We start from the raw sequence: 13,907 nt of genomic DNA, 5'->3' as shown, positions 1-13,907 counted from the left end.
TCTTTAAGGCAGAGTGGTTATAAATGGCAATGAATTCTGTAAATGCATTTAAGGTGGAATGCAACTGTCTTCATGTCTTTATGCAAGAAAACAATGATGCCAACGAAAGATTAGTCACACCGTGCACTCTGTGTTTTCTTATGAATTCCAGGGAGGAAACGCTGTAATTGAGGATAATTTGGCAGGCTTTATATCTCCTTGCTGCATTCCTGCCAAGTCTCATGCTCACACACATACATACAAACACACACACACACACACACACACACAGTGTACAGGCGCATACACTGTACATAGGAGGAGCACTATCCTTTGAGGACGTGTTGACGAGTACAGTGTAGAGAGGCTTCCAAAACTGTTTATGCAGCTCATATCCAGCTCATGCTGGAACAGATCCACACATGCAGAGAAGCAATAGACCACAGCGGCTTTAAACACTACACGTCATGACTACAGTACACACTGAAGAGCTGAACACAACTCTAACTTCTGCACACAGGTTGTGGTCTCTGAGTGAGTGAGTGGCTGTGGGGTCTTGGAAAAGTTCTCCTGTCTCTCTCCCGCAAGACCTCGGGTTAATGAAGGATACCCGGACGTACCGTTAGGGTCAGAAGCAAAGCTATCTCCTTTTTCATTCATTCACGGGTTCACCTCCTGTCAGTCCACACAACACCAACCAGCATGAAGTATCCAGTCATATATCCCACAGCTCACATCTGTCTCCATTTTCCAGCTAATGTCCTTTACATTTTGTGAAAACGTCATGATGATGCCCTGCTCCAAAATGACTTGGAATAAAAATTCTTTACTTACACTAAACACTCTTTTCCTCACCTCCAGTGAAATGACTGTTTTGGATTTACCACTTTCAGACAGCAACAATATACAACTTGAGTTACTGCTACAGTTTGTTTTGTCTCCATTCCACTGTGTACACCATAAACAAACCTCTGTCCAGACACGAGTGTCCTCTGGGGGCAGGACTCTTCCCTATGCTTTAGCGGGCTAATTGCACAGGAGGGTCTGGCCGGACTCTGAGTCCAAATTGTTTTTTTTTTTGTTTTTTTTGATAGGGGGTGGAAGGATGGAGGGAGGATAAGAAAACATGTCAGAAAGAATTAGAGCAGACGCCTAGCTCAAACACTCCCACCCTCCTCTTTCATGTCCACTCCCCCCCACCACCCCCCACCTCTTTTGCTGTAGAAAGCTGTCGCTGTGGCTTCACAGGCAACTCCAGCAGAAAGTTGACTTCTATAGGAGACACATGAAATGGGTCTGTTCTTTATCTTCAAATAGTGCCGGGTGCTGCACGAACGCAGCTGAAAAGCGCAGGCCAACGTTTAGGAGCAATCGGCTGGCAGGCATTGAGAGAAATGCGCACTGACGCCCAGCTCTTTAAATACTAGCTTTAGCGCATGCACACACACACACACACACACACACACACACAGTACAAAGACTCAGCCTCATTTAAGCGGACGAATCAACAGCTGTAGTCCAAGCTGGTGAAGTCTGTGACAGAGTGCTCGTTAGACACACACACACACACAGACACACACACACACACACACTCAGAGTGCTTGCGGGAAGAAAGCCAAGGCCGTAGCCAGAAATTTGGTGAGCAAACTTCAGTCCCTCCTCCTAAGCTTAATGTGGTTTGTGAGTGTGTGTGTGTATGTGTGTGTGTCTACGCGTGTGCACGCACGTGCATGTGTGTTAAACCAAATGCCTTTTGAAGTACGCAGATGTCGCACGTTCTTTTGGTTAGTGCGTCAATAAACATGACATCAAAAGGATGCATCTTCCTGAGTCTTACCTGCTTTTGGAGTGATAAGTTAATACACATTTGAAGGTGGAAATATGAAAGGATATAAAATGTCACTCAATCTTTTCTAGCAGCACACGCAGGCATATAACTCTCTATGCAGAGCCAGGCCTCACACTATTTACTCATCTGGTAATTACATTTAATAATGTGATATGCAGAAAGCATTGCCTTCTTTCATCCTAAGTTTTAAAAATGGGGAGGAAGAAAGAGAAGTAAAAACATTCTCTAGTCCTGAAAGTTTGCATCGTTTAGCTAAGTCTGCTAAAAGAATATTTATGTTAGAAAAAAATGAAAATGCTACAAATTGGACGAAATCCTACGAACTGTATATGCACTGAACGCAGGAAAAAAAATATGTATCTATACACAGAACAGCAGAATGCAGTAATGACATGGACAGTAAATGCTTATCCTTATGTGTCACACTACACCCTGTCATCTTGCCTGGCTGTCTTTATCACCCCTGTCCCCAGCAAGCAACCCCACCATTCCACCCCCACCCAGCCAAATATTTACACGCCATGCAGACAAGGCCACTTCATCAATCTCTTTACTGCATGTGCGACCGGCCTGGAAATCTTGTTTTTGGATTAAGCAAAGAGGGCGCAGGTAATAAGGGACCATCATACTGTTCCACAAGGCCATTTGTCAGGCTGTAGCACGCGGGTGGAGAGAGGTTAGAGGAAGTTAATAAATTACCCCTCTCTCACTCAGCCTCTCTTCCTTATCCTACCTATCCTCTCTTTGTTAAGGGAACTGTCAGCAGCTCCCTCAGTCTTGGCCTGAGCTAGAGGTTGTTACATGCTCTGAGCATTTTACACTATGGCTTAATAGAAACGAGTAAAAATAAAAATGATAAAAAAATACATCAAAGTAGAAGCAAAAATAACGAAACAGATCATCCTAATGTCTAAGTGCTGGAAAGTGTTGTATGTATGCCGATCCGCCTCCACTCCTCACTAGCCTCTTTGCGTGCCCTTGTTTTCACCTCTGCTAGATTGGAACAGTGCAAACACTCTCCAGACTAGCGCCCATACTCCATTACAGAAGAGTGCGCAGGAGTGCTAATGCGCTCTGTAATGAAGCTGGGTGAAGACTAGCGTGACTGAGATTATCCACTGCTAATGGGGTTGGAGTGTGATTTCAGCACTAGGCTAGTGTACCGCTGTCCCTTAGCCAAACAATGGATGAGATGGAGGAGAAGCAGCTCTAAAGCGCTTTAACCCTTTCCCAAAGCTCTAGTCTAGTCTTTTCCAAGAAGATTTGGAAAGCTGGATGAAGACACGGCTAAGTCCCAGGAAATCTAGATACACGCCGATCCGCCTAGCTGGCTAGCGCAGAGCTAGTGGACAGCTTACAAGACTTTATTGGAGTAATCGCTGGCTGAATTACAGCTTTACTGACTACACAGAAGGAAGCATGGCTCATTTTTGCTTTATTAGAGCGGCGCACCTCGTCTACATTTCCATCTACGTTTCTCATATCCTTCTCAAAAGCCTTTTTGCTAAATATAGATCTGTGATGGATCTGCAGAGAGCCAACATCCAAACATTTCTTCCTCTCCCCTTCAGCAGTGGAACAGTAATAGTCTGGCGAGAAGTCCTCCGTTTAGCTCTATGTTTAGTGCAGGAGTTCAGGTGAGATTGCCCTGTCAGGCACAATGAAAGGAGCGCTATCTTACTGCTCTTTACACGCAACCTCTCGCCACTTGACCTGAGTGACCCCTCTGGGGCGATAAGCTTTATGAGATAGCACATTAACATGCAGAACCACCCACCGCAGCCATTTATCACTCTCAGCTCTGTTTAGCAAAGAGAGAGAGAGTGCCATGGAGGATGGGGTGGGGGTGCTATCCAAGTGCTCCATGTATATTGATGTAAAAATTGTACATTTATGTGTCTTTGCGGTATTGTTTACCTGTGCATGCCCTTGGTGGGCATTTTTTTTCTTTTTCATAAATTGATTTCTTCTTAATTCTATTTAAAAAAAAATACAAAAAACAACAACAAAAAAAAACCCAAAACAAAACAAAACAAAAAACAAACAAAAAAAACATTTTGGTAATTTCTGCAGCAATACTGATATCAAGCCAAAGCAACTGAAACGAAGGTCAGACATCTGAAATCTCAAAGTAAATTTCCAATCATACGAAGACAAAGATGTAAATTGAATGAAAGTAACCTCGGTTTGAAATTTCACCCGTTAGCTTTAAGCGACTGCAATAAACTGTCTTTGATCCCTGCTAATAAATCTGTACAAAGTCTTCCACTACGTTGTGTATCACACTAAAAGAAAACCTCATGCAAAATATCTAAATTAACAGCTTTAGTTTGCAATAAACAGTGGAGGTTTAAGGTGTATTTAATTTTTGAAAAGACCTCTGCGGGTGACAGCATTAGTTCCAGGAACTTTGGCACTGTAAATGATGTTTTCTATTCTTTGAGTGTTTAGATAATGATGAGTCACCTCCAAACCCCAGAATGCACACACTGATCCGACTGTATTTATTGTACATACTGTAAGTTAATAACCACCCCCATCAGTACCAAGTCTCATGTTGGAAGTCAGTTCATAGTTGGGACAGATATAGACCCTTTTTGTTATTCAGTGTCCTCCCAGTAGGCCTCTAGTGCTTTGCACCACAGACCCTTAACTGTATTTACCCTGTACTGACCACATGTAAGCCACAACTCCCTAACCTGTGCTGACAGTATAGACTGAGTATCTACTGTATGTAGCAGAGCTGCTAAAACCGGTGATCATAATGGTTAAAAATGGGTTTTTCCCCCCTCATGTACAAAGGTTATTATTCTGCATGCAATGAATATTCTTTCTTTCCTTTTCTTTTTTTAAACAGTGCCATAAATCCCCCAGGCATCATCCAAGAAATGTAAAGATGTCCAACTCGCTGTCAGCTGCTCACCACTGTAAATATGTGTACATACCAAACAGCTATGCATGCTGATATTCTAGCAATTATTTCAGGTACTTTTATAATCAACATCTCATGTGGCATGTGCTTAAATAACAAAAAAACAAACAAAAACATAAACAAACAAACAAATAATAAAAAAAAAACAGAAAATAAAATGTTAAACAATTATCCGCTCATAAAGGACGTGGAAATTGTGCTATTTTTGTTTTGGTTTTCTAGCTACTGTAAGTGGTTCCTTCGGCTGTCATCCCCATTGTGTTTTGTTCCTTGTAAACCTGTCTTGAAATTTGTAAAGGTAGGGTTGAGGCAAATGCACGCAAAAAAAGACCAGAGGGGAACAACCACAGAACTTGGAACTTAAATACGGTTACAGATAAACGTGTCTACTGATGTGAAAACAATATACATTTTAAAAAAGAGAGAAATTCTATTTAACATGGTGTTAATCCGTTTAACAGGTCCAGCCATAACAGCGACGACTGCAGCATCGATGTGCATTATTAACAACACTGGTCCTTTATTCCTTTCAGTGCCAGACACAAAGTCTTTAATAAAGGAACTAGACGGAGAAGTTTTTCTTTATTTTATAAGAAGCACTTAAGGCTAGGATTTTGAATGAGAGTTCTAAAGCACTAACAGTTCATGTTTCAGGTTTATTTTTATTTGATTATTTAACACACAGCACCATGCAGTCATGCAGTGGCTGGTTTTATTAAAACCCAAAAGTATTATGGTTTGCCTCAGCCCTGTGCATTGAAATGTACATTTTTATTCAAATGAAAGACTATTCTATAAAGGAGAGGTTGTATCCTATGAAGGAAGAGGGACTGGTTTTTTAGGAATGTTTATTTTTCATTCATGATGATCATGATAGTTGGAGGTGTCTGATTTTTAATCTGTGCTAAAGATATTTTAAATTTAATAAATAATCATTGTAAACAGATGTCCTGTGGTTCATTGTTCATTTCATCTCTGATGAATCCTAACAGTCCTCTGCATTGATGTGTTATATGCAGCTTCTCAGCATCTTTTCCCACACTTCTTAACAGCTTGACCGAGCTGTGTAAATAAAGCCTGTGAAAGTGCCAGCTGCTGGGCCGTGCGTCACCTCTGACCATGCTCGCAGCCCCTGAGTCACCGCTGTTATCTGCCGCGTCATCACTTCCCCTGCACAGAAACACAGCGCTCTGCAAACCTGACACAATGAACCTCCGGTAGCCCGTAATCTGCCTGACATCACCACAGTCACACGCGGTCGTGACATGGGCCCGCACCGAGGGAACAGCAAGAACATCCTGAGCCGCTTTTCCGGATACAGACTAAGCCCTAGTTTATGGAAGAGTAACTCTTTAAACTGCGAGGGCCTGTATGCGGCCTGACGTTTCAGTTTTTCACTCTTGTAGTTGGTCGTTTATATATATTCCTTAGAACACTCACTGTTATTTCCAAACGTTACAGCATTAATTACACCATCTGAAAATGCCAGCTCTCTTTTCCAATGAGTATTAAATTACACTGAATATTTCACCATGGGGTCAATAGGAACAGCCTAACTGTCATTTTACAGAGTGCAGCTGAAAATAAGCAGACCCCCTGACTCCACACTGAAAGAGTTAACTCAAGCAACATGAACATGATCCTCCCTCCCTCCTTCAACATGGGCCAGGCCTAGCAGTCATTTACACAGTTCCTCTCTTTTCTCCTCTTTTCCTTTTTTTCTTGTTTACCTTAGCAGTCAGTGCTGGTGCTCTCAGTGAAGCGACAGCCCATCTGAGCGTGCTCCAGCCAGCTGTGAGGGGGATGCTGGGTAAAGGGTAAATACCCCTGCCGTCCATTCTCTCTGCCCAATCAACCGCCAGCTAGAGGATTTACACCACAAAACACACCACACACACACATCGTGGCCCACAGCCCTACCCAAAAAAAAAAAAAAAAAAAGACACCTAATAGTCCTTTTTCAGTGCAGAGAGAGGGGCCAAAGCGGCTGCTCTTCAGAGAACCACAGTGATAATGTGGCGGAGCATAAACACGTACAGCAGTGTGTGAGAGCCGTGGTGCTCACAACACTGCCTCCACCTTCACCGCTCCTGCCAGACCCACATACAGCTGGGCTGCTGATGGAGACGGCCGAGAGAGCACTGCTATTACCAAGCGCATGGCCGGCCTGATATTTCTGCCATTCAAAGCCTCGGTGACGCATGAACGATTACTCATCCATCATTCAACACTGAGGGAAACTACATATTTACTCTTGTTGCTCCTTCCACTAAAGGGAAGGGGGAAAATTGTAAACCCCTCTCGGAGGCAGCTGAGTGGGCAAACGATTTTCCATTTAAAGATGGCAAAGTTTAGTGAGCCATTCAAATAGGCTTTAGCAGGCCTTTATGCTAAATTTAGGTCACATCTGAAGTGAGTTGTGTAAACTGAGAGAGGGAGAGAGGGAGAGAGAGAGAGAAAGAGAAAGGTGTTGCTACAGCATTGTCTCTCCATCTCTCTTTCTCTCTCGCTCTCTCCATCTGGCCATATGACCAGAACGGACGAATGGAAGAGGGGATGATCAATGTGTGTGGAGGCCCGGCGCTAAATGAACCTTCATGATTACACTCTCGTATTCCTTTGTCAGGGCCATAAGGTAGCAGGACCTTGCCCCACCACATGCATTAAATCCTATTAAAATCGCCTTCATTATGGCGCAGGCCTGTGTGTAATGGAAAAGGAAAAGGCGCTCTCCTTCTCCCCTGAGCCTCATTCTACTGATGCCGGCGTGCGCCAGGCCCATTCCCACAAAGCCATTCTCACTTTCTCAAGGGTGACTAATAATGTTCATGTTCAAAAGGTGTATGGCACAAAGCACAGCACTCAGATCCACCCGAGCTTTAAGCTCTAGCCATAGACAAGTCTGGCCTTTGTTTTCCTTAGGAGATCTGATGAGGAAAATATGAAGAACAAAGTTAAAACAACATTAACAACTAAACTAATGAAACACAGCATACAAAATAATGATTGGTCTTTAAAATCATCTTTAGTTTTCACGACAGGAGCAGGGTCAGCTGGGCTGTCTAGTCGTGGCTCCTGTATCCTTAGTCTCCAATGACCATTCGAGCGCTGGGGTAATACAACAATCTGGAAGAATGGCTGGAGCGGAGGACGAGAGGAGAGGAGAGGGAAAAGAAGAGAATGAGAAATAGATAGAAGAGGACAGAGCGCTTGGACTGCAGAGGTTAATCACATGCTGTTTGAGAGAGAGAGAGAGAGAGAGAGAGAGAAAGAGAGAGAGCTGTAGAAAAAGGACACAGCTGGACTGCCAGATCGGACAAGGAAATAAACAATGTTCATGTGACAATCATTTATCAGTCACAAGCCCCTCTCTATGCACACACACACACACACTATGTGTGATAAGATCAAGTGTGTGTCAGTTACCAAGTGCCTCCTGTCACACTTCAGGGTGGGATGAAAATGGAGGGGGGGCTGGTTGACGGTGAGAAGAATTAAAGGGGAGGGGTGAATGTGTGCGTGCGAGCAAGAGAGTGAGCGAGAGAGAGAGTGAAAGAGCGAGAAAGAGAGAGAGGGAGGGAGGGGGGGGGTGTTAGGACATGAAGCACCCAGGGGGAAAACGACCCAACTCAGAAGGACTTGTGCAGTCACTGTGAAACTATCTCATTTTTATCTTCCGAAAGGACTTCCGAGGTGATCCGAAGAACGTAATTATTTTCACCTAATAAAAGCAACATATGCTAAGACAATAAAAGCCCTTATTGGACATCTATTCATTAAAAAAAGGTTGTAAAAAGGGGAGAATTCTTGCATGGGGATGAGATTTAAAAGGGCTTTTCTGAATGTGAAAATCGGCTTAGAGCTCTTTTTTAACGCGGTGCTAGCACCCCATGTTCTAATATAAAAGAGTTTGAATAAAACATGAGAGGGGTGTGGGTTTATTGGGCGTACGCTCTTCTGTGCTCAAAGATCTTTGAAGGAGGAAAAAATCTGCAGCTATTTAACCCTCCTTATTCATTTCTACTCACAGTAATGATGGTGGGTCTCTAGAATAAAGGGGTTTGGAGAAAAGGACAGTGGTCTGGCGCTTGTGCATTGCTTCAGGCTGCAAAGGCTTTCACTTGGAACTCCGTCACCCTGCGCACCTATGTCCACTTCAAAATCTCCTAAACTCAACCATCAACCATGATTCAAAGAGTGAAGCCACAGCGCAGAGAAATGTGTCCTTGAAAGCAGAGTCCGGTGCGACAGGCCCAGTAATGAACCAAGAACTCTGCCATTAACCTTTCAATCCCCAGGCTTATTACTCAACTATTAATCATAACATACTATTCAACAAGTACTATTTATAATAATGTAGCTATTAGTATGTAATGTGTTAACTCCGGGTGACAGGTTTGCTCTTTATATCAGAAAAAATGCAATACATATAGTTGCAGACAAGCTGTGTTTCATGATATGATTGAAATAGTCAGTGGTCAAATATCTTTGTCAGGGTTTTTATAGAAATCCTGAAGGCTTTAACATGATGTTCTCCTGCTGAGGACTCTAAAAATAAGGCCATCAGTGTCCTGTTGGTGTTTTATCCATTCCCTGAGCCAATCTAGTCCAGCACTTCAGGAAAAGATTAATTAACCCCAATCCACCACTGCTGGAATAATCGGCCAGTGCTTGTCCAGCACTGCTGTAATAATGAGCCGATCCCAGTCCAGCACTGTTGAGAGTCCCAGTCCGGTATTACCATAATAATTACTAAAGGGACAGTCCCACTTCAGTACTGCTGCAATAAAAAGCTGTTCTCAGTTCAGAACTGCTGGAATCATCAACCAGGACCAATCCAGGACTACTAAAATGATGAGCCAATCACAGTCCAGCACTGGGATAACAAGCCAGTTCCAGTCCAGTATAATGAAATAATTACTGGAACAATCCAAGTCCGGTACTGCTGTGATAATGAAGAAACCCCAGAGCAGTACTGCTGAAATATTCACCTGTCGTAGTCAAGCACTGCTGGAATTATCAGTCAATGCCAGTCCACTACTTCTGGAATAACCAGCCAATCCCGCTTCAGTGCTGTTGGAATTATAAACCAATCCCAGTCCAGCACGGTTGTAATAATAAGGCCACAGACAGGTGTGAGCTTGTCCACAGTGCCTGCCACTCTAATTGGTCTCAAAAGGCCCCCTGTGCTGGGAGAGCACTGTGCTGTCCTGTAGAATTCCTTCACACCCACACACTCCACAATCTCTCATTAGTGGGGCTCATGGGGTGTCTTCAATAATAAAGCTATTATCACTCCTATGACTCAGAGAGTCAGTCAAAAGGCTTGTACACACATTTACGCACATACAACCAACCACTCCACTTCATAATCTGACTACACTTTTCTTGTAGAAAGTGACTACAAGAAAAGTTTGGCTAAATATAAGAGCATACAACAATAAATGCTATGCTTAGAAACATGTTCACCATCACCTTGTCATAAGAAATGAACATAAGCTTTCAAACTTTACCACGGAGGTCATTCAACACACATCATAGGTTCATCATTAGGTTTTCTCATGGTAGGGTGTGTGCATGACCGATGGTTTCTTCTTAGCATAAAAAATGGGCAATATGACATGAATCACTGCCAAGGGGAACTAAGCCAACTTAGCTTGGTTTGCTATGTCCACCAGGTCCCAGTGAGAGCAGATGATTGCCTAGAAATATGCCAGAAATTATGCCCTGAAAGCTGTGTGACAGGACATGAAAGTGAGGCAAGAGCAGAGGAGTGAAAGCTAGGCTAAAAGCTATCTCAAGCAAACCAGCAATTCCCATTATTGCACTGCCTAATATTCCTTCACTGGATTATTATTTGGACTTTGGAGCACATCTCACTCAGGTTTAATTTCTGTGCCTTTGTATTCACTGAGATGTGGGTAAATCAAAACATAATTTAGATTGGTGATTGGTGATTTAGATTGAGGGGCTAACACTACACAGGATTGTCAGAGTAATCTCGCAGTCCACTAAAAAAAGATGGCAGTATGAAATGCTAACCCTTCCACTGGGAACAGGTAAATGTGCAATAATATTAAAGTACATTCATGAACAGAACTTGTGTGTCGAGATAGCATCGTCCATATTTTTTACATTGCCTACATCTGTACTCCGACACTGGTTCATGTGCATGCTGAGCCAAAGTACAGGCTGCTAAACCACAGATTTAGTTTTTGTGGAGAACTGAATAATGTACAATATACTTGGGGGTGGAAGGGGTAATAAAATAAAATAAAAATGTAATCAACGATTACACTGTACAACAACACAAAGAAAAAAAGTAAATAATCATGCAAGGACATTCTTAAATAAATATATGTGAAAAATTATTCTTCTTCTTATTCTTCTGTTTCATTTGTTCATTCAAAAAGATAAAACATAAAAATGTTTTTGTCTTTTCTCCTCTGTTCTTTCATTCACCCTCTCTTTTTCTCTCTATCCCTCCCCTCTCTCTCGCTCTCTGTAGTGGTGGAGGTCGTTGCCGGGACTCGATCTTAAATAAAAAAGTATCACTGCACCATTAAGCGCGAATAGTAATGATATTAATTTGCCAAGACTGTGTCATTTTCACAGGAGAGCAACTAGCAGAAAACATTATGAAAATGTCCGAGAGGACTGGTAATTGAGTTGATTAGTGTGACCTTGCTAGGGAAGGTAATAGTGGGGCGAGTGATCGAAGCGTGGGGCCTGAGTTATGACCCCTTGCATGTTCGTTCTCTCTCTCTCTCTCTCTCTCTCTCTCTGTGTATGAGGAGCAGGCTTGGCTATTTGTTGCAGTGTGACTGGTAGCGGTGCTCTCCTGCTCTGACAGAGTGATCCGCCGTGACTAGCCGAGCTTGTCGTGCTACTTAGCACTTTTTTCCCTGAGAGTAATGAGGGGGGCTAGCAGCAGGGCTGTGCGGGCCGCCAATACCAGAGACCAGCCCACAACTGGATTAACCAATTCTACAGGAAAAAAAAGCTTTGCATTTAGAGTAGACAAAGCCCAGACCGAAAGAACTGAGAAGAAGCCCAGAGGCTAAATTTCATATAGAATTTACTCTCAACCTTTTGTTTATCATTCATATTAAAGTGCAGCTCCCGTCACGGCCGCACAGAGGGAATTAAATGTACATTACCTACCTCAGACTCACATAACATCTTGATACTGTGTTAAATAAAACATACACAAGTCTGTGGTTTCTGTGTCTCCCTACACACACACACACACTAATGTTTTATATTGTGAGTTCTTCATTGTGGATTTACCAAATTGTGGTCCTCTCCTTTATTCCAGATTGGTTAGTGAAATAAATGTGGTGATGTTTAGCCTCTTTCATTTCTTCCTCTTCCTCCATTAAATTAGCAAGACATGCTGAGATCAGAGCTGGCTCAAGCACAGCCAAATACTGACCATGAATCATCTGATTGTTTTCTGTGTGTACAGATTAATCAGATCATTTGGGAATCCATGGTAGTGTGCACAGATAGAATCATTTTTTAAAAACTATTTCTAATATCAGATTCACAGTAATTCCCCACTTTATAGTAAATAACATCAAGGAGTGTGTTTGTGCTGTCTGACCAAACGATCAGGTTACTACCCGACTTTGTGAAGTCTATCAGTCAGAAATGAAAGGACGTATGCATAGGGCTGAAGAGTGGTGATCAGACACAACATACTCATCTTTCATCAAAATTGGACTCCAATACAGAGAGAGAAAGTGAGGGGAAGGGTGAGGAACATAAACCACAATGACCACATGGATCAACGGCTAAATTCAATGAGCCGAGAGAAAGAGAGAGAGAGATTGAGGTGGTGGGGGTTGGTAAACACCCTGCCTTCAATTACAAACTGGTCTATTGCTGGTTGTTCGAGCATCACAGAAATGAATTTATGTATCTTCAGATGAATCTGAAACATTGTTTATATGTACACACACAGTACAACAGGACAGGACATACTGCACATGTTTGATCTGCTTTATCTTACTGTTACTTATTTAGCCATTCCTACAAAGCCACAGCCCTTTCTTATGTAGGCAAGTATACACATCAGCATTCTATTACACACGCACACACACACACACACACAAGCATGCATGTCTGTCTCTGTCAGAGACAGGGGCCAGACACTGCTTTGTCCTTATCTGCTCCTGCTGGCCTGCTGACCCCTGAGCCGACAAGCCTTGCCTCCACTCAGACACACACACACACACACACACATACAAACACACACACAAAAACACCCTCGCTCCTGCCGTGCAGCATACATTACTGCTGACACTCCACATTTAATTATGCTGCTGTCAGCCACTGCCCCTCTCCTCAAATTCATTTTAATAAACTTACTTTCTCTCTCTCTCTCTCTCTCTCTCTCTCTCTCAAGGTTAATGCTGTGGGAGTCACCTTCAGTGTCAGCCCCCAGGGCTCACCCTCTCTCATTCTCATCCACAAATATACACAAATGCACACATATAAACATACCTGTACATGGGCAATTAAATGCTTCCACATATGGATACACACAAAATTCTCCCATAAATTCAGGATAAAACGGACCTTCTTTACAAAGTATCTTCCCCGTTTAGTTAACAGAGTAGACTCTGCACTCAGCAAAATTGGGAAAAACGTATAATAAACAACATAAGCTTGGATTATAATGAAACTTTAGACAAAAGACCCGTTAATAAACAATATGATTTTGAGGCAAATTCTGCTAGGAGGCCCTACAACCGTGCTCTTCCTCAGACCGTAATTTATTTACCACATTATTTTCTATTGGGCTAGCTTCAAATATGGTAATTAATCATGATTAATATATTCTGAAAAAACACTGATAACATCCAATGCTTCTCTTTGTTCATTTTGTTGATCTTCTGTTTCTTTCACTATTCTGAGAGGAGATCATTTACCAGTTTTATTTGCCCAGACTCGCAGTCTATTTAATATCCATGTGGAGTTTAGTCATATCTAGTCTATAACCATAATCAAGTAATAATTTAATTTAATTAATACACCTTTATTTAAATTATAATAAAAATGGACGGCATATATTAGGGTGAATCTTCTTATCATTTACTCCTGTGGGTTTTTTCCACCTGCATGTGATTTTCAGTGAACACA

At 42.4% G+C, this 13,907-nt stretch overlaps 1 protein-coding gene across 2 annotated transcripts in view; it reads right to left on the bottom strand.

Moving 5' to 3' along the window:
• The window catches only part of wwox (WW domain containing oxidoreductase), a 185,598-nt gene that overhangs the window by 1,146 nt on the left and 170,545 nt on the right, over positions 1-13,907 (bottom strand). The window lies entirely within an intron of this gene.

The sequence above is a fragment of the Hoplias malabaricus genome, chromosome 4 (genome assembly GCF_029633855.1).
Source record: "Hoplias malabaricus isolate fHopMal1 chromosome 4, fHopMal1.hap1, whole genome shotgun sequence".
NCBI lineage: Eukaryota > Metazoa > Chordata > Actinopteri > Characiformes > Erythrinidae > Hoplias > Hoplias malabaricus.
The sequence above is the reverse complement of the archived record's forward strand: the minus strand, read 5'-3'. Positions and strand labels throughout refer to the sequence as shown.